We start from the raw sequence: 21,004 nt of genomic DNA, 5'->3' as shown, positions 1-21,004 counted from the left end.
TCCACAGACACCAGTAGCGACGAATTCACATATTCACCACTCACTGTTGAAGAAATTATTCTTCATCTCTGTTCTAATAAAGAAGACCCTCTAACCTGAGATCATGGCTGGTAGTAGACTCCTCACCATCGGACACATCCCACCGCATCCCGCTATCGAGGCCTTTCAACATTCGGCAGGTTTCAATGAGGCCATCCCTCATTCCTCTGATTTCCAATTCGTAGAGGCCACTTTATATATTAAGATTTTCAGTCCCTGGAATCGCTTTCCTTTGAACCCTCCAATGGTGTTATTAGATAGAGGCCCAAAACTGCACACAGTTCTCCAAATGAGGCTTCGCCTTTGCATTATAAAGTTTGACTTGACATAATCGAGTGTATATTCTATTTATCTTGAAATTAACATCACAATTGCCTTCCTCACCACGGATTAAACATGCAAGTTATCCTTTAGACTGTCCTGCACGAGGACTCACAGGTCCATTTACACAACAGCTAGTTGAATTTTCTCTCTATTTATAAATTAATCTGTGTTGTTGTTTATTCCCTGTATGACCATACACTTCCCTACACTGTATTCCATTTGCAAGTTCATGGCTCATTCTTCCAACATGCCTAGGTCCCATGTTCCTATGTAGCCTTCCTGCTTCCTCAAAACCACTTGCCCTCGACCTGCCTTCGTATGGTCCGCAAGCCATCAAATCCTTCATCCATGTCATTGCATGTAATGTAAAAAGAAGCACTTCCAAAGCAGACCTCTGTGGAACACAATTACTCACCAGCAACCAACCATAAAATCTTCCTTTTATTCCCAACCTTTGCCTCTTGCCATTCACGCAATGTTTTATCCATGCTAATATATTCCCTGTAATACCATGGGCACTTGATTTATTGGCAACCACATGTCTGGCATCTTGTCAAAGGCCTCTGAAAAGCAAGTATTATTTTCGTATGTCTGTCGTGCTTGATATTTCTGTAACAAGTTCTAATAGATTTGTCAGGCAAGCTTTTCCCTTGAGGAAACGGCCTATTTTGTCATTTGCCTCCAAGTACCCCGAAACCACATCCTTGATATTCAAATCCAATACCATCCCCACCATTTAGATCAAACTAGGTGATCTGCACTTTCCTGTCTTCTTGCATTGGCATTTGAAAGAAAGGGACAATGCATCATATAGGTTGGTCATTGGAGTTATACTCTGAAGAATGTATGATTTGTACCAAATGGACGGGTTACATCTGATCTCAATGGTCTAACATCCTTGTGAGCCGACTGGGAATGGTTAAAATTATCTCGGCAGTGGGTGAGGAACCAGAATGACAAGTCGATCATGCAATTTGGTTCCAAAGGTAGACGCAACGTGCATAATGACTGTGAGGAAGTATAGTCAGTGGTTAGGGCATAAATACCGACCGATTGATGGTTTGAAATATATTTACTTTCTTGAGAAGAATTTCCGAAACGAGGATGCTGAGGTTAGAGCTGGGGCAGCACTTGTAACTACAATGATGCGGTCATTACATAGGCTCCACTGCTACAAGGGCAGAAATGGAAATGGAGAGAGGCAAAGGAGGAGGAAAGTGGCAATACTAGCCATGCATGGTGTCATAGCTGCAGATACGGAGTACGTCGTGAAGGGTTCATCTACTGTAATGTGGTTGGAAGTCAGAAAAGCGAAGGGAGCGATCACTCTTTTGCGTTAAGAATAAAGCAGGAAAGGAATCCGGGAGAGAATTGATTTCTTACACTGCTCGGGAAAAAGAGGCTAGACTGCGCATGCGCGAGACGTGGAGCGCCAAAAGTTTAAAAAGTAGACCTCCATATGCAGCGGGCAGCGGATATAGAGGGAGCAGAGTGCGGCGGCTTTGTCTCAACAGGCTTCGACGTGAACAGGCATAGGCGAGGGGAAGTTCCGCTAAGTATTGTTGTTTTTTTGTTTGCAGCAGAGAGAATGCCAGGCAGGATGTTGGACTGCCCCTCTTGCAGGATGTGGGAAGTCAGGGAGACTTCCGGTGTCCCTATAACGACACCTGCAAGAAGTGCATCCAGCTGCAGCTCCTAACAAATCGCGTTAGGGAACTGGAGCAGGATCTGGATGACCTCCGGATCATTGGGGAGAATGAGGAGTTTATAGATAGTAGCTACAGGGAGGTTGCTACGCCAAAGGAGCAGAGCACAGGTAATTGGGTTACCGTCGGGTGAGCGAAGGGGAAAGGGCAGGCAGAGCAGAGTTCCCTGTGGTCATTCCCCTCATCAACAAGTATACGGATTTGGATATTGTTGGGGGTGGGGGGATGACTTATCTGGGACAAGCTGTGGTAGCCGGATCTCTGGCACTGAGTCTGGTTCTGCAGTGCAGAAGGGAGGGTGGAAGAAGAGGAGAGCTGTAGGACTCAATAGTTAGAGATACAGACAGGAGGTTCTGTTGTCGTGACAGAAACTCCCGGATGGTTTGTTGCTTCCCGGGTTCCAGGGTCAGGGATGTCTCTGATTGCGTGCATAGCATTCTGAAATGGGAGGGTGATCAGCCAGATGTTATGGTCCGCATCGGCACCAATGACGTAGGAAGAAAGAGCGAGGAGGTCCAGAAGAGTGAGTACAAAGAGCTTGGTAGGAAGTTGAAAAGCAGAACCTCGAGGTTGGTAATCTCAGGATTGCTACCTGTGCCACGTGCCAGTGAGGTTAAGAATAGGATACTCTGGCGGATGAGCACGTGGCTGGGGAACTGGTGTAGGAGGCAGGGATTCAGATTTCAGGATCATTGGGACCTCTTCTGGGACAGGTCCGACCTGTACAAGAGAGAAAGTTTACACCTGACCTAAAGGGGGACGAATATCCTTGCAGGGAGGTTTGTTAGTGCTTTTGGGGAGGGTTTAAACTGGATTTGCAGGGGGATGGGAACAAAAGTGCCAAAGCAGATAGTGGAGCGGGTGTGAAAATTAATTATGTTAAAAGTTCATGCAAAGTCTCAAATAGAAGGGTTGTGTGTTGTGATAATAATCTTCTGAGGTGTGTCTATTTCAATGCAAGGAGTATTATAGGGAAGGCAGACAAGCCGAGGGCGTGGATTGACACATGGAATGACGACATTATAGCAATTAGAGAAACTTGGCTGCAGGAGGGGCAGGACTGGCAGCTTAATGTTCCAGGTTTCCGATTTTTCAGACGTGATAAGGGCAGAGGAATGAAGGGTAGGGTGTGGCTTTGCTAGTCAGGGAAAATGTTACAGCAGTGCTAAGGCAGGACAGATTTGAGGTTTTGTCTACCGAGGCCATACGGGTGGAGCTGTGAAATAGGAAATGTATGCCCACATTAATGGGATTGTATTATAGACCACCCAATAGTCAGCGAGAATTTGAGGAGCAAATCTGCAGAGAGATTGTAGACAACTGCAGGAAACATAAAGTTGTGAGAGTAGGGAATTTTATTTTTCCACATATTGATTGGGACTCCCATACTGTTAAAGTTCTAGACGGGTTAGAGTTTGTAAAATGTGTTCAGGAAAGTTATCTAAATCCATATATACAGGTACCAACTACAGAGGATGCAATATTAGATCTCCTATTAGGAAACGAGTTAGGACATGTGACGGAAGTGTGTATCGGGGAGCACTTTGGGTCCAATAATCATAACACCATTAGTTTCAACTTGATTACGAATAAAGATAGATCCGGTCCTCAGTTTGAGGTTCTAAACTGGAAAAAAAGGCCAAATTTGAAGAAATGAGAAAGAATCTAAAAAGCGTGGTTTTGGGCAGGTTGTTCTCTAGCAAGGGTGTGATTGATAAGAGGGAGGCCTTCAAAGGAAACATTTTGAGAGTGCAGAGTTTGTATGTTCCTGTCAGGATTAAAGGCCAAGTGAAAATTAATAAGGAACCTTGGTTCTCAAGGGATATTGGAACTCTGATAAAGAAGAAGTGAGAGATGTATGACATGTATAGGAAACAGGAGGCAAATAAAGTGCTTGAGGAGTATAACAAGTTCAAAAAATACTTCAGGAAGAAATCAGAAGGACTACACGAAGACATGAGTTCACTTTGGCAGTCAAGGTGAAGGATAATCCAAAGAGTTTCTGCAGGTATATTAAGAGCAAAACGATAGTAAGGGATAAAATTGGTCCTCTTGAAGATCAGAATGGTCGGCTATGTATGGAACCAAAAGAAATAGGGAAGATCTTAATTTTTTTTACTGTATTTACTAAGCAAACTGGCATGGTGTCTTTGGAAATAAGGCAAACAAGTAGTGAGGTCATGATGATAAACTTTTAAGGGGATTCTCAGATTGCTGTAAATAATGGTTACGGTTGAGTCTGTGCATCTTGGTTTAGGATGGCCGAGTGAAGATAAGGATTAAAAACTCAGTAAAAAACGACAAGAGGATGTCTCCTGGCTGTTCACACCTTTTGGTTTCGACAAAAGGTGGAGATAAGGCAAGACATTCCTTACATTCCTTTCCTAATTTCGGTAGAGTCCCTTATCTAAATTATTAAATTCTATTCTATTTGAGTAGCTAGAATAGCCATTGATCTGACTGTTCTTTTGTATTGAGATGTTAAAGGTTCAATCTGTCCTGCTAACATATAAATGCTGAGTGTCCAGACAAGGACATGCAGGATGTGAGAATAAATTATACTCTTTTCTCTGTTTACCTCTGCTTAATGTGATTAAGTATTCTTTGTCAAATACGTTTACCTCTGTTTAATTTGATTAAGTGGCCTTTATCTCAGTCTATCACTGTTGCTAGGCCTTCGTGACAGGGATGATATAATAAACTGTATCTCTCTGTTTCGAAGAGAGAGACTTCTGTGGCTGAGTCTCTGTGAGTGCAGAAGGAAATTTCTCTCTCGTAGCTTGCTCCTAATAAAGGTGGAAGAGAATCAACTGAGGTACTTGTTTCAGTACATCGGGTTGATCACCGTTGACAATAAGGCGAGCCGGCCAGCACTCCAAACGAGTGAGACGACGTCAGCGATAACCTGTGCGGCGGCGACCTGAGAAGGATGGGTCCACAAGGTAAGATTCACCTTGATCGATCTTACTAGCCAGTCGCACGGAAAATACATTCGTCTGACGGATTCCTGAAGAACTTAATTAAGGATCACTCAAGTACCGTCGTAAGAGCGGGGTTCGAGTCCTCTGCTGAGTAAAACGGTAAAAGCGGGGTTCGAGTGGAGGAGCCAAAAGTACAAGCCGAAGGTGGAATCCTCTTTGATTAACGTTCGCAATTTGAAAATGAAAAAGAAAAGCCTGTGGAAAAGAAATTCGGGGGATTCCAAACTTCCTCTGCCTCCCCCCCCCCCAATTAGTTATGCTACTTTTGTAAACAACTTACTCACCGCTCTACAGCTACCTCGAGTTTTGGCTATTATTAGTTGTGCAGCCCATACTGGAGAATCTGATGAGATATCTAAGGGCAATGCTAGGGCTGCCTTGGACAGCCTTGGACCCCAGACTTTTAATCCCCTCTGGAACCCCGCAAGCTCTTTTTAGAGAAAATCTAGAAACGGGTATCCCAAACATGGGGGAAATACGTATCTAACATAGGGGAAATATACAAGATCCAGGGGGACGCCCCTGAAGGAGAGCGCAAACTACTGTCCCAAATGGGTTACCACCTTGAACCTCAGACCAATTTATGTGTGACCCCTGCGGGACAGGTTTGTGTTCTCTCTGTGTTCTTATTTATCTTGATAGACTATATAAATAATTGTACACACTTGGGCAAGGAGGCAATGGTTAATATCTTGGTGGCGCCCGGATTTCCAGGAAGCAGCTGAAAAGCGAGCGTGATAAAAAACGAACGCTGGAAAGGGTTGCCCTGTGGTTCTGGAAACACCCCCTTTCCTGGTGGACGTTTTTCTTGTTTACAACTTGATTTTATAGAACTACCTAGAGTACATTGTTGTAAATATTACTTGGTAATAGTAGATATATTTAGCAGAAAGACAAAGGCTACGCCCACTACTGATAATAATGTTGTAAAAAAAATACTAAAAGAAGTGATTCCCCTTTATTAATCACCTGAATCAATAAGCTCAGACAATGAAACTCATTTTATTGTTAAGATAAATGAGAAAATCTGTAAAGAACTGGCAATAAAACAGCTATTTCACTGTGCTCACCATCCAAGAGCACCTGCTATAGTGGAACGAGCAACTGGAACCTTAAAGAATAAGCTAACTAAATTTATGCAGGAAACTGGACTAACCTGGCTTAAGGTTTTACCTCTGGCATTGTTCCATAAGGGAGTTACACCCTCGACTAGAACTGGATTATCCCCAGCAGGAATCATCTGTGGAAAGCCTATGCGTACCCCATGGACACCAGGGTTAACTCGTCCCCTCCCTGATAAAATAGATATGCATACTCTAGGGGAAGAAATGGGAAAAAACGACTTAAAGTAACGAACAATTGGAATATTTCATTCTACAATATGAAACATGAGGGCTAGTTTATTTCTGTGATGTTCGAAAAATATCTTCTCATCGCTGTTACATTCAATAAAATTTCCACGGAAACCATTGGATACCATGGATACCATTTGCTTATTGATCGCTTTATGAACAATGAAATCGAGTTCAAACGATACGACTTTCTGCGCACCGATTTATGATAAGAATGGATAATTTATCACCACTTTAGAACATAAGACCATAAGACAAAGGAGCAGAAGTCGGCTATTCTGCCCATCGAGTATGATCCACCATTTTATCATGAGTTGATCCGTTCTCCCATTTAGTCCCACTCCCCCGACTTTTCTCCATAACCTTTGATGCTCTAGCTACTCAGATAGCTATGAATCGCTGCCTTAAATACACCCAATGACTTGGCCTTCACTGCCGCCTGTGGCAACAAATTCCATAGATTCACCACCCTCTGGTTGAAAAAAAAATCTTCGCATCACTCTTCTGAATGGACGCCTTCAATCCTTAAGTCATGCACTCTCGTCCTAGACTCCCCCACCATGGGAAAAAACTTTGCCATGTCCATCCTGTCTATGTCTTTCAACACTGGAAATGTTTCTATGAGGTCCCCAGCCCCCCATTCTTCTAAACACCGAGGTATACAGTCCAAGAGAGAACAAATGTTCCTTAAATGTTATCCCTTTCATTCCCGGAATCATTCTGGTGAACCTTCTCTGTACCCTCTCCAACGTCAGCACATCCTTTCTTAAGTAAGGAGACCAAAACTGCCCACAGTACTACAAGTGAGGTCTCACCAGCGCTTTATAGAGCCTCAAAATCACATCCCTGCTCCTATACTCTATTCCTCTGGAAGTGAATGCCAACATTACATCCGCCTTCTTCACCACCGACTCAACTTGGAGGTTAACCTTAAGGGTATCCTGCACCAGGATTCCCAAGTCCCGTTGCATCTCAGAACTTTGAATTCTCTCCCCATTTAAATAATTGTCTGTCCGTTTTTTTTTCTGCCTAAGTGTATAACCATACACTTTCCAACATTGTATTTTATTTGCCACTTCTTTGCCCATTCTTGCAATCTATCCAAATCTCTCTGTTTCCTCAACACTACCGGCCCGTCCACCTATCGTTGTATCGTCAGCAAACTTAGCCACACATCTATCTATTCCATAATCCAAATCGTTGATGTACAACGTAAAAAGAAGCGACCCTAGCACGCCCCCCTGTGGAGCACCACTGGTAACCGGCAGCCAAACAGAATGGGATCCTTTTATTCCTACTCTCTGTTCCCTGTCAATCAGCCAACGCCCTATCCACTTATGTAACTTTGCCGTAATTCCATGGGCTCTTATCTTGTTAAGCAGCCTCGTGTGTGGCGCCTTGCTAAAGGCCCTCTGAAAATCCAAATATAAAACATCCACTGCTTCTCCCTTGTCTAGCCTACTTGTAATGTCCTCAAAAAATTGTAATAGATTTGTCAGGCAGGATTTTCCCTTAAGGAAACCATGCTGAGTTCTGCCTCCAGGTACTACATAATCTCACCCTTGACAATCGATTCTAACAACTTCCCAACCACGGATGTCAAGCTAACAGGTCTATAATTTCCCTTTGCTTCCTTGCTTCCTTCATAAATTGCACAGTGACATTTGCAATCTTCCAGCCCTCCGGAACCATGCCGGAATCTATCGGCCTTTGAAAGTTCATTGCTAATGCTTCCGCAATCACCAGATCTACTTCCTTCAGAACACGAGGGTATATTCCATCCGGTCCGGGAGATTTATCTGCCCTTAGACTATTTACCTTCCTGAGTACTTTCTCTGTCGTAATTGTGACTGTGCACACTTCTCTTCCCTGCCACCCTCAAGTGTCCGGTATACTGCTGATGTCTTCCTCAGGGAAGACTGATGCAAAATACACTTTATCCCGCTTAATTCCCTGTTTCCATTTACGTACAAGGGATGTAAACATCTGGCTAATACTGTTGCAGTTAGCCTTCCATGATGCTGTCGTGATCAAGGGTCTAGACACAAAACGACCATTCTGTACACCTGGAAAGATCATTGCTAACCTTCTGAGTTCCACCAGCAATTTTCTGTATTACACTTCATTTGCAACATCTGCAGAACATCTTATTTATATATCACAATCTGCAGTTATCTTTACTTACAGCTACATGTTCAGATATTGATACGATTGACAATCGCCACAGTGAGGCACCCAAACTGATCTAATTCAATTCCACAATCACATTCTAAGCGCAGTGCTAATCAGAGCAAAACAAATACATCTGTCAGGAGTTCCTGACAGATCAAATCTGTGTAAAATAAACCACAGACTGGAAAGAAGATTAAGAAAGATTGCACTCTCAAAAAGTGCAGAACAATGTTGGATGGACGTGAGAAATCTGCAATCCATCGCAAACATCTTCAGTTCTTCAAGGAACAACGTGTGAAACGTGGTTGCTTATAGACTGTTTACTCCACTTGCATCTGGAGGAGGCTGCTTAGTTTCCACGGCAGGTACATCAGACACAAACATAGTTACTTTTCCCAAACAGTTAGGCTGATCAATAACTCCAATCACCATCACACCCCTCGACACAATCAGCCCCCACTGTTTTATCATTTTCTGTCAGTGTAACCTTACGTACAAACAGTGCTGTGCCTTGTGTCACATTATAGACATTATTTTATATTTTTTCTCTAGGTTTACTATTGTGCTATTTATCTCACTGCTTTTTTTTTCTACCGCTGCATCGTAACCGAAGAAAAAAATATTACGTTCTCCTGTTGAATTGTGTACTGGAAACAAAATCAAAAAATATTGAACTTGACCTTGAGCTTAAAGATTACAAGCACCAATAACGCAGCCCTCTCCTTTCTTATAAATGGCCAACGATTTGACTATTTATATTAAGCAGAGTAATGAAGTTACACTTCTCAATTATTTGATCAGTCTGCTTGATCGCAAGCCTTAGTGAAGATGTTTCCAGAAAGCCAATTCACTGAATTAATAATATTTTGTGCTGCAGATAATATTCCTGTAAGGCTGGTGAATGGTACCAGTCGTTGTGCCGGAAGGGTAGAAGTTTATTATACCGGAATCTGGGGCACCGTCTGCGATGATGCTTGGGTTTTAGAAAATGCACATGTTGTCTGCAAAGAACTGAATTGTGGAAATGCTGTTAATGCCACGAAATCCAGTTGGTTTGGCCAAGGCTCAGGTCCTATCTGGATGGACAACCTCAAGTGTTCAGCGCATAATTCGGCCTTGTGGCAATGTCGGGCGAGACCATGGGGCGAGAACGATTGCATTCACAAAGAAGATGCTGGAGTTTTCTGTTCGGGTGAGTAGTTTCTTAAGGCATGCATACATGCGGATGATTTTCTCTCACTATGATGACGTGTATCATTGACAAACCGGTGTAAAATAATTTCGCTATGATAATCGATAAAATTCGTATTGTTATCCCTTATCGATTAACAACCGACACTTCAACCAAAGCCAAAAAAGATTCGATGAGGTATTTACAGATAAATCGAGAAATATTACGACAAAATATATATCTTAAATTCGTTTTGATTTCTGTGGTAGTCTAAAAAGAAACGATGCTACTCTATCCTCTCTCTCGAGAGAAGACGTGAGCGGCATATTCGACATCGTCTGTCAGCGTTTCAGCGAGGCCCCTCTCTATGTACCTCTCACTTGCTCTTGCCGGAGGATAGAGCAGGGTTCGTGGTTTCGGGACAAGATTTCATCGGCACGTATCGGTGCTGGATTTTTTTTTTGTAATAGGACTCGGCAGATCAAGTTATATGCGTTTCCGCTTTCAGGTTACCGTCAAAGGAGGTAATGTGTGCGGCAACAAGATTCCCTCCTGGTGCCCGGATCTGGGATATCTCAGCATTATTAAGTGGGAAGATGAACTGCCAGAGGTCGTGGTTCATGTAGTTTCCAATGACATGGACAGGGCGAGTGACGAGGTTTTCAATAGGGATGTCAGGGAGTTAGGTGCTGATTTAAAGGACAGACATCCATGATTGAGATGTCAGGATTGCTGCTCGTGTCATGTTCTGGTAAGGCCAGAAATCGGAAGAACATGCAAATTAATACGTGTGTAAGAGGATAACTTGCACCTGAACTGGAGGGGGACTAATATCTGAGCGGAAAGGTTTGTTGATCCTGCATTGTGCGGTTGAAACTGGAGGTGTCGGTGGATGGGAGTCACAGTGCCGGAACAGTTAGTGCAGATGATGTGGAGGCAGATGTTGTAAAGACCTCAGACAAAGTTAGGAATAAAAAAGCTGAGCATGGTGCGACTAGTGTCCTGAGCTCCGTATATTTCAGTGCAAGACCTATCGAAGGAAAGGCGAATAATAGTGTGGGGCAAGTGGTCACTGGTTTGTAAATAGGAGCAAGGTGTGCTCAGGAGAGGCTGAGGCTGTTGATAGGGCATAATTGCAGTCACCAGGATGTGTTGCAACCTGGGTGGTGGACAAAATCTAAAAAGGGTGAATGCAGCACTGCAGACATTGTATTTGAATGCAGGGAGTACACAGAATGAAGTAAGAGACGTGATTGATAAGTTCGTGGCCTAGAGTAGAAGCATTCCATTATAGAAAACCTAGCACATTTATTTTTCAAAATCGTCCCTTCCTACATTTACACACTTAGTCCAGCGGTCGTGGACCATACGGATCTTGGATTCCGAGAAAGTATCCACAGCAAGGGTCATTGATAAGTTCGTGGCCTAAGGTAGAAGGAGCTGACTTATACGGTTCTCGTTACATGCACATGCAGTTCAACAGTAGGAGTGATTATACAGAAAGCCTGAACTTAACAACTCATCTCCTTCTACCCCAGGCCACGAACATATCAAATACCCCTCGTTGATGAACTTGCAGCACAATTGCAGATTGGCAAGTGGGATGTTTTAAGTAACATTATATCATGGCTGAGGGACGATTATAGCTGGGAACATAATGTCCAAGGATACATATTGCATCGAAAAGACAAGCAGGAAGGCAGAGGAGGCGGCATAACTCTGTTGGTTAAATATGAAATCAAATATTTTGAAAGGGGTGACATCGAGTCGGAAGGTATTGAATCATTGTGGCTAAAGCTGATGAACTGGAAAGGAAAATTGTTCTGATGGGATTTGCATACAGACCCGTGAACAGCAGTAAGGATGTGGCTTACAAATTACAACGGAGATAGAAAATGAATGGCAAAAGGACAATGTTAAAACGGTAATGGAGGAAGTGAATATGCAGGTAGATTCGAGGAATCAGGTTGGTGCTGCATCTGGCAGTGGGGATTTCGGGAGAGCGAACAAAATTCCTTTTTACAGCAGATCGTAGTTGAGTCCATTAGAGGATCGTGTATTCTGGATTGAGTGTTGTGCAATGAACCAGAACAGATTTGAGACCTCAAGGTAAAAGAACCGTTTAGTGCAAGTGATCATATATAATCGAATTCAACCTGTAGTTTCCGAAGGGGAAGCTGAAATCAGATGTATCAGTATTACAGAACAGTAAAAGGAATTACAGAGGCATGAGAGAGGAGTTGGTGAGAATTGACTGGAATAAAATACAGGAAGGTATGACGTCAGAGCAGCAATGGCAGGAATTTCTGGAAGCAATTCGGAAAGCATTGGACATATACATCTCAAAGACAAGTATTCTAAAGAAAAGATGATACGACCGTGGCTAACAAGGGACGTGAAAGCCAACATAAAAGCAAAAGAGAGGGCATACAATTGACGAAAAAGTAGTCGGAAGCTATTGGATTGGTAAGCTTTCAAATGCCAAAATAAAGCAAGTAAAAATTCATTAAGAAGGTAAACATGGAATAAGAGCATAAGCTGGCCAATAATATTAAAGAGGCTCGGATGTTCCTTCAGATGCATAAAGTGTAAAAGAGAGGTGATATTGGATATCAGACCGCGGGTAAACGATGTTGTAGAGTTGCAACAGGCGACAACAAAATAGGAGACGTACTGAATAAATATTTTTCATCAGTCTTCACTGTGGAAGACGCTGGCACTATGGTGGAAGTTCCAGGTATCACGGGTCATGAAGCATGTGAAGTTAACATTAACTTGAGAGGAGGTTCTTGTGTAACTAAAACGTCAGACGGTACATGTCACCTGGATCAAATGGTGTGCACCCCAGTGTTCCGAAAGAGGTTGCTGAAGAGATCGTGTAGGCATTATTGATGATCTTTCAAGAATATGTAGATTCTGAAATGGTTCCAGAAGACTAGCAAAGTACGTTTGTCCTGAACAAACGTCTCGGCCTGTAATGTTGACTAGTTCCATTGAAGCTTCCTGATCTGCTGAGTTCTTCCAGCATTCTATGTGTGTTCCTTTGGATTTCCAGCTTCGACAGAATTTCTCCTATTTATAGTTCTGTTAGTATAGATTATGACTTTATGGAAGTGTGTCCAGTAAAACGCAGCAAAATTCAGATTATGCAGTTAAGATTCATCGATTCCGAAATATTGCACTGCACAAATTGGCGGTGTAAGGACTGCAAATTTGAATCACAAATATAAACCTTTCTGCGCTTCTGAGATTAAAGCTCGTTATCGTCTCAGGTTGTTCTTTGCCCGTCGTCTCCAACATTGACAGGAAACCTGTACGGCAGAGTATTATTTTAGTTGAAAAGACGTTGCACTGGGGCAGTTCTATTCTCTCGACTCTGTTAGTTCCGTGCCTCGTCGTGTCCTTTGAACATAGGAGCACAAAAATATAAGAAATAGGAGCAGCGGTAGGACATCTGGCCCGTCCAGTCTGCTCCGACATTCAGCAACATCATGGCTCATCAAGCCATGGATTCATCTCCACCGACCTGCATTTTTTCCTTCATTCCTCTGCTATGCAAAGATCTATCCAACTGGTCATTAACGTACTTAATGTGATAGCTTTCACTGCTTCACTGGGCAGATAATGCCACAGATTCATCACTCTCTGATAAAAGCAGTTCCTCCTTATCTCCATCCTAAATCTACTCCCCTAAATCTTGAGACTATGTACCCTAGTTCTAGTATCACGTACCAGTGGAAACAACTTTCCTGCCTCTATCCTCTCTATCCCTTTCATAATTTTATATATTTCTGTAAGATCTGCTCTTCTGAATTCCAGCGAGTACAGGCCAAGGCGCATCAAATCTCTCCTCATTGTCTAACCCCCTCATCTCTGGTTTCAACCTGGTAAACCTCCTCTGCACTACCTCCACATCCAGTATATCCTTCCTTAAGTAAGGAGAGCAGAACTGCACGCGCTACTCCAGGTGTGGCCTCATCAATACGCAACACAACTTCCCTGCTCTTCAATTCAATCCCTCGAGCAATGAAGGCCAGCATTCCATTTGCCTTCTAGAGAGCCCGCTGTTCCTGCAAACCAAACTTTTGTGATTCATGCACAAGCACTCCTAAGTCCCTCTGCACAGCAGCGTGCTGCAATATTTCACCACCTAAATAATAATCTGCTCTTCCGTTTTTTCAAGTAGATGACTTCGCATTTAACAACATTTTATGCCATCTGCCAGACCCATGTCCACTCATTTAACCTATCTATGTGTCTCTGCAGATTCTGCGTATCTTCTGCAAACTTTGCTTTTCCGCTCAATATGGTACCATCAGCAAACTTAGTAACAATACTCTCGGTCCACTTTTCCGGATCCCTAATGCATATAATGACCTATGCACCTGATGCACATCGCTCTCCACCGTTTACCAACCAGAGTAACACACATGTATCCCATCCGACTGCTTTCTATTAATTAACCAATCCTCTATTCATTCTAAAAGATCACCTCCAACTCTATGCATCTGTATCATCTGGATAAGTCTTTTATGTGGCACCTTATCAAAAGCCTTCTGGAAATCCAAATAAATAATGCCCATCTGTTCCCCTCTATCCACTGCGTTCGTTATATCCTCAAAGAGGACCTGCCTTTTCTGAATCCATGTTGTGTCTGCCTGATGGATCCATTTCTTTCCAGATGCCACTCTATATCTTCTTTAATGATATTTTCAAGCATTTCTCCAACTACAGATGTTTACCTAATTGGCCTATAGTTACCGGCCTTTAGCCTACATTCCTATTTGAACAGTGATGTGACAATCGCCTTCTTCCAATACGCCAGGAGCTATCCAGAGTCCAGAGAATTTTCACCAAAACCTTTACTTTAACTTCTGCCATTTCTCTCAGTGCCTCAGAATGCAATCCATCAAGACCAAGGGACTTATCTATCTTCAGGCCCAAAAATTTACTCAGCACTACCCCTTTCGTGATACCTATAGTATCAATGTCTGCATCTCCCATTGCATCCATAACATCTCTCTTTGGCATGGTAGACGTATCATCCAACATGAATACTGACACAAAATAGTCATTCAAAGCCTATGCCATTTCGTCATTACTCAATATGTATTCCCCTTTCTCGTCCTCCAAGGGACCTACGTTCACTTTAGCCACCGTATTCGCTTGATATTATTATATGAGTTTTTACTATCCATTTTTGTTTTGTGCTAGTTTATTTTCATAATCTAGCTTACCTTTATTCATTGCTCGCTACCGGATTCTTTGCTTTTTAAATTTTTTTTTCTCAAATTTCCAGTTTCCCATCTGCCTTGACGACTTTGTATGCACGAGCATCTACTTTGATTCCTTCTTTTATTTCCTTAGTTATCCAGGGCTTGCTCTCCCCATGCTTACTATCCCTGTTTTTCAGTGGAATATACTTTTTTGAGCACCGTGAAAACCCCTTTGAAAGTTTTTCACTGTTCCTTAACCATCTCACCATATAGCCTGTGTTCCTAGTCTACATGAGCCAACTTCTGCTTCATCACATTGTTCAGGTACAATATACCCGTTTTGAATCGAACTATTGCACCCCTCCTGGCCGTTGGATAGAAACATAGAGACATAGAAACCCTACATCACAATACAAGCACATCGGTCCACATAGTTAAGCAGAACATGACCCTAACTTAGAAATAACTAGGCTTTCCCATAGCTCTCTATTTCTCTAAGCTCCATGTACTTATCCAAAGGTCTCTTAAAAGACCCTATCGTATCCGTCTCCACCACGGTTGCCGGCAGCCTATTCCACATACTCACCACTCTCTGAGTAAAATACTTACCCCTGACATCTCCTCTGTATCTACTCCCCAGCACTTTAAAACTAAGTTCTCTTGTGACAACCATTTCAGCACTGGTAAAAAGCCTCTGATAGCCACACGATCAATGCCTCTCATCATCTTATACATCTGCATCAGGTCACCTCTGATTCTCCGTCACTCCAGGCAGAAAAGGCCGAGTTCACTCAAACTCCTTTCATAAGGCATGCTCCCCAATCCAGGCAACATCCTTGTAAATCTCCTCTGCACCCTTTCTATGGCTTCCACATCGTACCAGTAGTGAGGCGACCAGAACTGAGCACGGTACTACAAGTGTGGTCTGACTAGGGTCCTATATAGCAGCTATAATACCTCTCGGCTCCCAAATTCAATTCCTCGATTAATGAAGGCCAATACACCGTATGCCTTCATAACCACAGAGGCAACAGCGCCGCTTCTTTGAGCGTCCGATGGACTCGGACCTGAAGATCCCTCTGATCCTCCACACTGCCAAGAGTCTTACCATTAATACTATATTCTGCCATCATATTTGACCTACCAAAATGAACCACCTCACACTTATCTGGTTTGAACGCCATCTGTCACTTCTCAGACCAGTTTTGCATCCTATCAATGTCCCGCTGTAACCTCTGACAGCCCTCCACACAATCCTCAAACACCTCCAAAATTTGTGTCATCAGGAAACTTACTAATCCATCCATCCACTTCTTCATACAGGTAATTTATAAAAATCGCAAACAGTAAGGATCCCAGAACATATTCCTGAAGCACACCACTGGTCACCGACCTCCATGCAGAGTATGACCCATCTACAGCTACTCTTTGCCTTCCGTGGGCAAGCCAGTTCTGTATCAAGAAAGCAATCTCCCCTTGGATCGTATGCCTTCTTACTTTCTCAATAAGCTTTGCATGGTGTACCTTATCAAATGTATTGCTCTATTATACCTCTACAAATGTTCATAAATCCTGCCTCTCCGGATATTCTCCATCAACTTACCAACCACTGAAGTAAGACTCACTGGTCTATATTTTCCTGGGCTATCTCTACTCCCTTTCTTAAATGAAGGAACAACATCCGCAACCCTACAATCCCCTGGAACCCGTGCCGTTCCCATTGGTGATACAAAAATCATCGCCAGAGGCTCAGCAATCTCCTCCTTCGCCTCCCACAGTAGCCTGGGATACGTCTGATCCCGTCCCGGCGACTTACCCAACTTGATGCTTTCCAAAAGCCCCAACACATCCTCTTTCTTAACATCTGCGTGTTCAAGCCTTTCAGTCCGCTGCAATTCAACACCACAATCACCAAGATCCTGTTGCATAGTGAATACTGTTCATTTAGTACCTATGCCATTTCGTCCGGTTGCATACACACTTTCCCACTTGCACACTGGATAGGTCGTATTCTTTCATATCTTATCTTCTTGTTCTGCACATACTTGTGGAATGCCTTGGGGATTTCTTTAATCCTGCCCGCCAAGGCATTCTCATGGCCCTTTCTGGCTCTCCTAAATTCCTTTTTAAGCTCCTTCCTGTTAGCCTTATAATCTCCTAGATCTCTCCATTACCTTGCTCTCTGAACCTTTCGTGAGCTTATATTCTTTTTCTTGACTAGATTTATTACAGACTTTGTACACCACGGTTCCTTTTCCGTACCATAACTTCCCTGTTTCATTGGAACGTTCATATGCAGAACTCCACACAAATATCCCCTGAACATTAGCCACATTTCCCTGTACTTTTCCCTGGGAAAATCTGTTCAGAATTTAAGGTTTCAATTTCCTGCTTGATAGCATCATCATTCCCCGCACTCCAATTAATCGCTTTTCTAACTTGTCTGTTCCTGTCTCTCTCCAATGCTATTGACGTGAAATCTTTTGATTTACGGTAGCAGTACAGACCAAACATAAAAAACGTACTGTTCCTTGACCATGTCACAATATAGCCCGTGCTCCCAGTCTACACAAGCCAGATCCTCCCTCATCCCATAGTTCAGGCATAATACACTGGTTTTGAATCGAACATTGCACCCTTCCTGTCCGTTGGATCTCACTGTAGATCGTTTACGTCCACTCTGCCGGAGCTGTCTTCTCATGCTAGCTCAGGCATGTGAACATCTCTCTGCAATACGGGTCCCGCCGTCCCCCCGCCTGGTTTAGCTTGCCTGTGGAAGCAGTGAACCAATGTGTGGTCGGTGTCGCATGCAAACAGCTACTTCGAGTCATTGGTGAAAGCTGAGTGTCCAAAGGGGAGTTTTGACACCATAATCCCCATCATCAGAGGTGCTGCACATCTCTGATCACCATATACCCGCATCACAATTAATTATTAGCATGAAGCTATAATCAATAATGAAGTTTATACTTTGTTCTTCAAATCACAGGGAGATAAGGTTGGCAAATGGGGAGAATCCCTGCCAGGGCAGACTTGAGGTTTTCTTTAACGGAACATGGGGAACAGTTTGCTCTGATTCTTTTGGCATGGAGAATGCACAAGTCGTTTGCTCCCAGCTCAACTGCTGCTCGGCAAAATTAATAGAAATCAACGCTGCATTTGGAAAAGGGGCTGGACCGATCTGGCTGGATGACGTGAGATGTCGGTTTGTCGACTCACTTTTATGGCAATGCCCATCTTCATCATGGGGCCAGCACAACTGCAAACACGAGGAGGATGTTGGGATAATTTGTTCAGGTATTTATATCGTCATATTGTTACAGACAGCGAAACAGGCCTTTCAGTCAACCTACCCGCGCGGAGCTGTTAATCTGCCTAGAGCGTCATAGCTTTTCATTTTCCTCCCATCCACGGACCTATCCAAATTTATCTTAAACGTTGAAATATATCTGTTTCCAATCGTTCCGCAGGCAGGTCGTTAGAACCTCTCACCAGACTCTGAGTGAAGTAATATCCCCTTATGTTTCCCTTAAAGACTTCAGCTTTTACCCATAAACCATGACCACGCGATCTAGTCTCCCCAAACTTCAGTAGGAAAAGCTTTCGTGAATGTATCCTATCGAAACCACCTAGAATGGTGAATATTTTTAACAAACCTCGCCTCATTCTTCTTCATTCTAGGGTATAAATTTCTACCTTAATTATATCAATTACTATATACGTAATGACCTGTATTTGGAATATTTCACTGTAATAATGAGTTGAATTTATTTTACAGAAATATGGCCATCGAAATCACTAACTGAGGAGTTCAGGAAGGAGAAGATAATCGAGCCATTTCCAAAATCCTCCGGTAATTACTGATATTTTAATTATTCAAAATAGGCGACATGTATACGTTGTTTTTGTTCTTCCTTCTTGTTTTACGGCGTTTTCTTTGATGCTTGTCTCAGAAGGATTCAGACTTTTCCTCCCTCAAATTCACTTTTCCATGGTCACTTCCCTTTTGTCATGTCAGTTCAAGGGAACATTTAAGTACAATGTGGGCCATGAAATGAACCAATTCGCTGCTATAGCAAAGCAATGGAACAATCTTGCTACACACATCAAAGTTGCTGGTGAACGCAGCAGGCCAGGCAGCATCTATAGGAAGAGGCGCAGTCGACGTTTCAGGCCGAGACCCTTCGTCAGGACTAACTGAAGGAAGAGTGAGTAAGGGATTTGAAAGCTGGAGGGGGAGGGGGAGATCCAAAATGATAGGAGAAGACAGGAGGGGGAGGGATGGAGCCGAGAGCTGGACAAGTGATAGGCAAAAGGGGATACGAGAGGATCATGGGACAGGAGGTCCGGGGAGAAAGACGGGGGGGGGGGGGGGGTGACCCAGAGGATGGGCAAGAGGTATATTCAGAGGGACAGAGGGAGAAAAAGGAGAGTGAGCGAAAGAATGTGTGCATAAAAAAGAGTAACAGATGGGGTGCGAGGGGGAGGTGGGGCCTAGCGGAAGATAGAGAAATCAATGTTCATGCCATCAGGTTGGAGGCTACCCATACGGAATATAAGGTGTTGTTCCTCCAACCTGAGTGTGGCTTCATCTTTACAGTGGAGGAGGCCGTGGATAGACATGTCAGAATGGGACTGGGATGTGGAATTAAAATGTGTGGCCACTGGGAGATCCTGCTTTCTCTGGCGGACAGAGCGTAGATGTTCAGCAAAGCGGTCTCCCAGTCTGCGTCGGGTCTCACCAATGTATAAAAGGCCACATCGGGAGCACCGGACGCAGTATATCACCCCAGTCGACTCACAGGTGAAGTGATGCCTCACCTGGAAGGACTGTTTGGGGCCCTGAATGGTGGTAAGGGAGGAAGTGTAAGGGCATGTGTAGCACTTGTTCCGCTTACACGGATAAGTGCCAGGAGGGAGATCAGTGGGGAGGGATGGGGGGGACGAATGGACAAGGGAGTTGTGTAGGGAGCGATCCCTGCGGAATGCAGAGAGAGGGGGGGAGGGAAAGATATGCTTAGTGGTGGGATCCCGTTGGAGGTGGCGGAAGTTACGGAGAATAATATGTTGGACCCGGAGGCTGGTGGGGTGGTAGGTGAGGACCAGGGGAACCCTATTCCTAGTGGGGTGGTGGGAGGATGGAGTGAGAGCAGATGTACGTGAAATGGGGGAGATGCGTTTAAGAGCAGAGTTGATAGTGGAGGAAGGGAAGCCCCTTTCTTTAAAAAATGAAGACATCTCCCTCGTCCTAGAATGAAAAGCCTCATCCTGAGAGCAGATGCGGCGGAGACGGAGGAATTGCGAGAAGGGGATGGCGTTTTTGCAAGAGACAGGGTGAGAAGAGGAATAGTCCAGATAGCTGTGAGAGTCAGTAGGCTTATAGTAGACATCAGTGGATAAGCTGTCTCCAGAGACAGAGACAGAAAGATCTAGAAAGGGGAGGGAGGTGTCGGAAATGGACCAGGTAAACTTGAGGGCAGGGTGAAAGTTGGAGGCAAAGTTAATAAAGTCAATGAGTTCTGCATGCGTGCAGGAAGCAGCGCCAATGCAGTCGTCGATGTAGCGAAGGAAAAGTGGGGGACAGATACCAGAATAGGCACGGAACATAGATTGTTCCACAAACCCAACAAAAAGGCAGGCATAGCTAGGACCCATACGGGTGCCCATAGCTACACCTTTAGTTTGGAGGAAATGGGAGGAGCAAAAGGAGAAATTATTAAGAGTAAGGACTAATTCTGCTAGACGGAGCAGAGTGGTGGTAGAGGGGAACTGATTAGGTCTGGAATCCAAAAAGAAGCGTAGAGCTTTGAGACCTTCCTGATGGGGGATGGAAGTATATAGGGACTGGACATCCATGGTGAAAATAAAGCGGTGGGGGCCAGGGAACTTAAAATCAGTTCGTGAGAAGTGTCACGAACATAGGTCGGAAGGGATTGAACAAAGGCTTTTTCATCAAAACTTGGTGATAGACAAAATTTAGAGAGTATCGGCACGTTTAACTGCAGAAGGACAGAGTGCCTGGCATTACCGGCGTATGGCTCAG

The 21,004-nt window shown here is 43.7% G+C and overlaps 1 pseudogene; it reads left to right on the top strand.

Annotated features, from left to right (window-relative positions):
* LOC134345053 (deleted in malignant brain tumors 1 protein-like) overlaps positions 1-21,004 on the top strand; it is a 126,330-nt pseudogene that overhangs the window by 69,989 nt on the left and 35,337 nt on the right.

Source organism: Mobula hypostoma, chromosome 4 (assembly GCF_963921235.1).
Source record: "Mobula hypostoma chromosome 4, sMobHyp1.1, whole genome shotgun sequence".
NCBI lineage: Eukaryota > Metazoa > Chordata > Chondrichthyes > Myliobatiformes > Myliobatidae > Mobula > Mobula hypostoma.
This window is presented reverse-complemented; position numbering and strand designations above follow the sequence as displayed.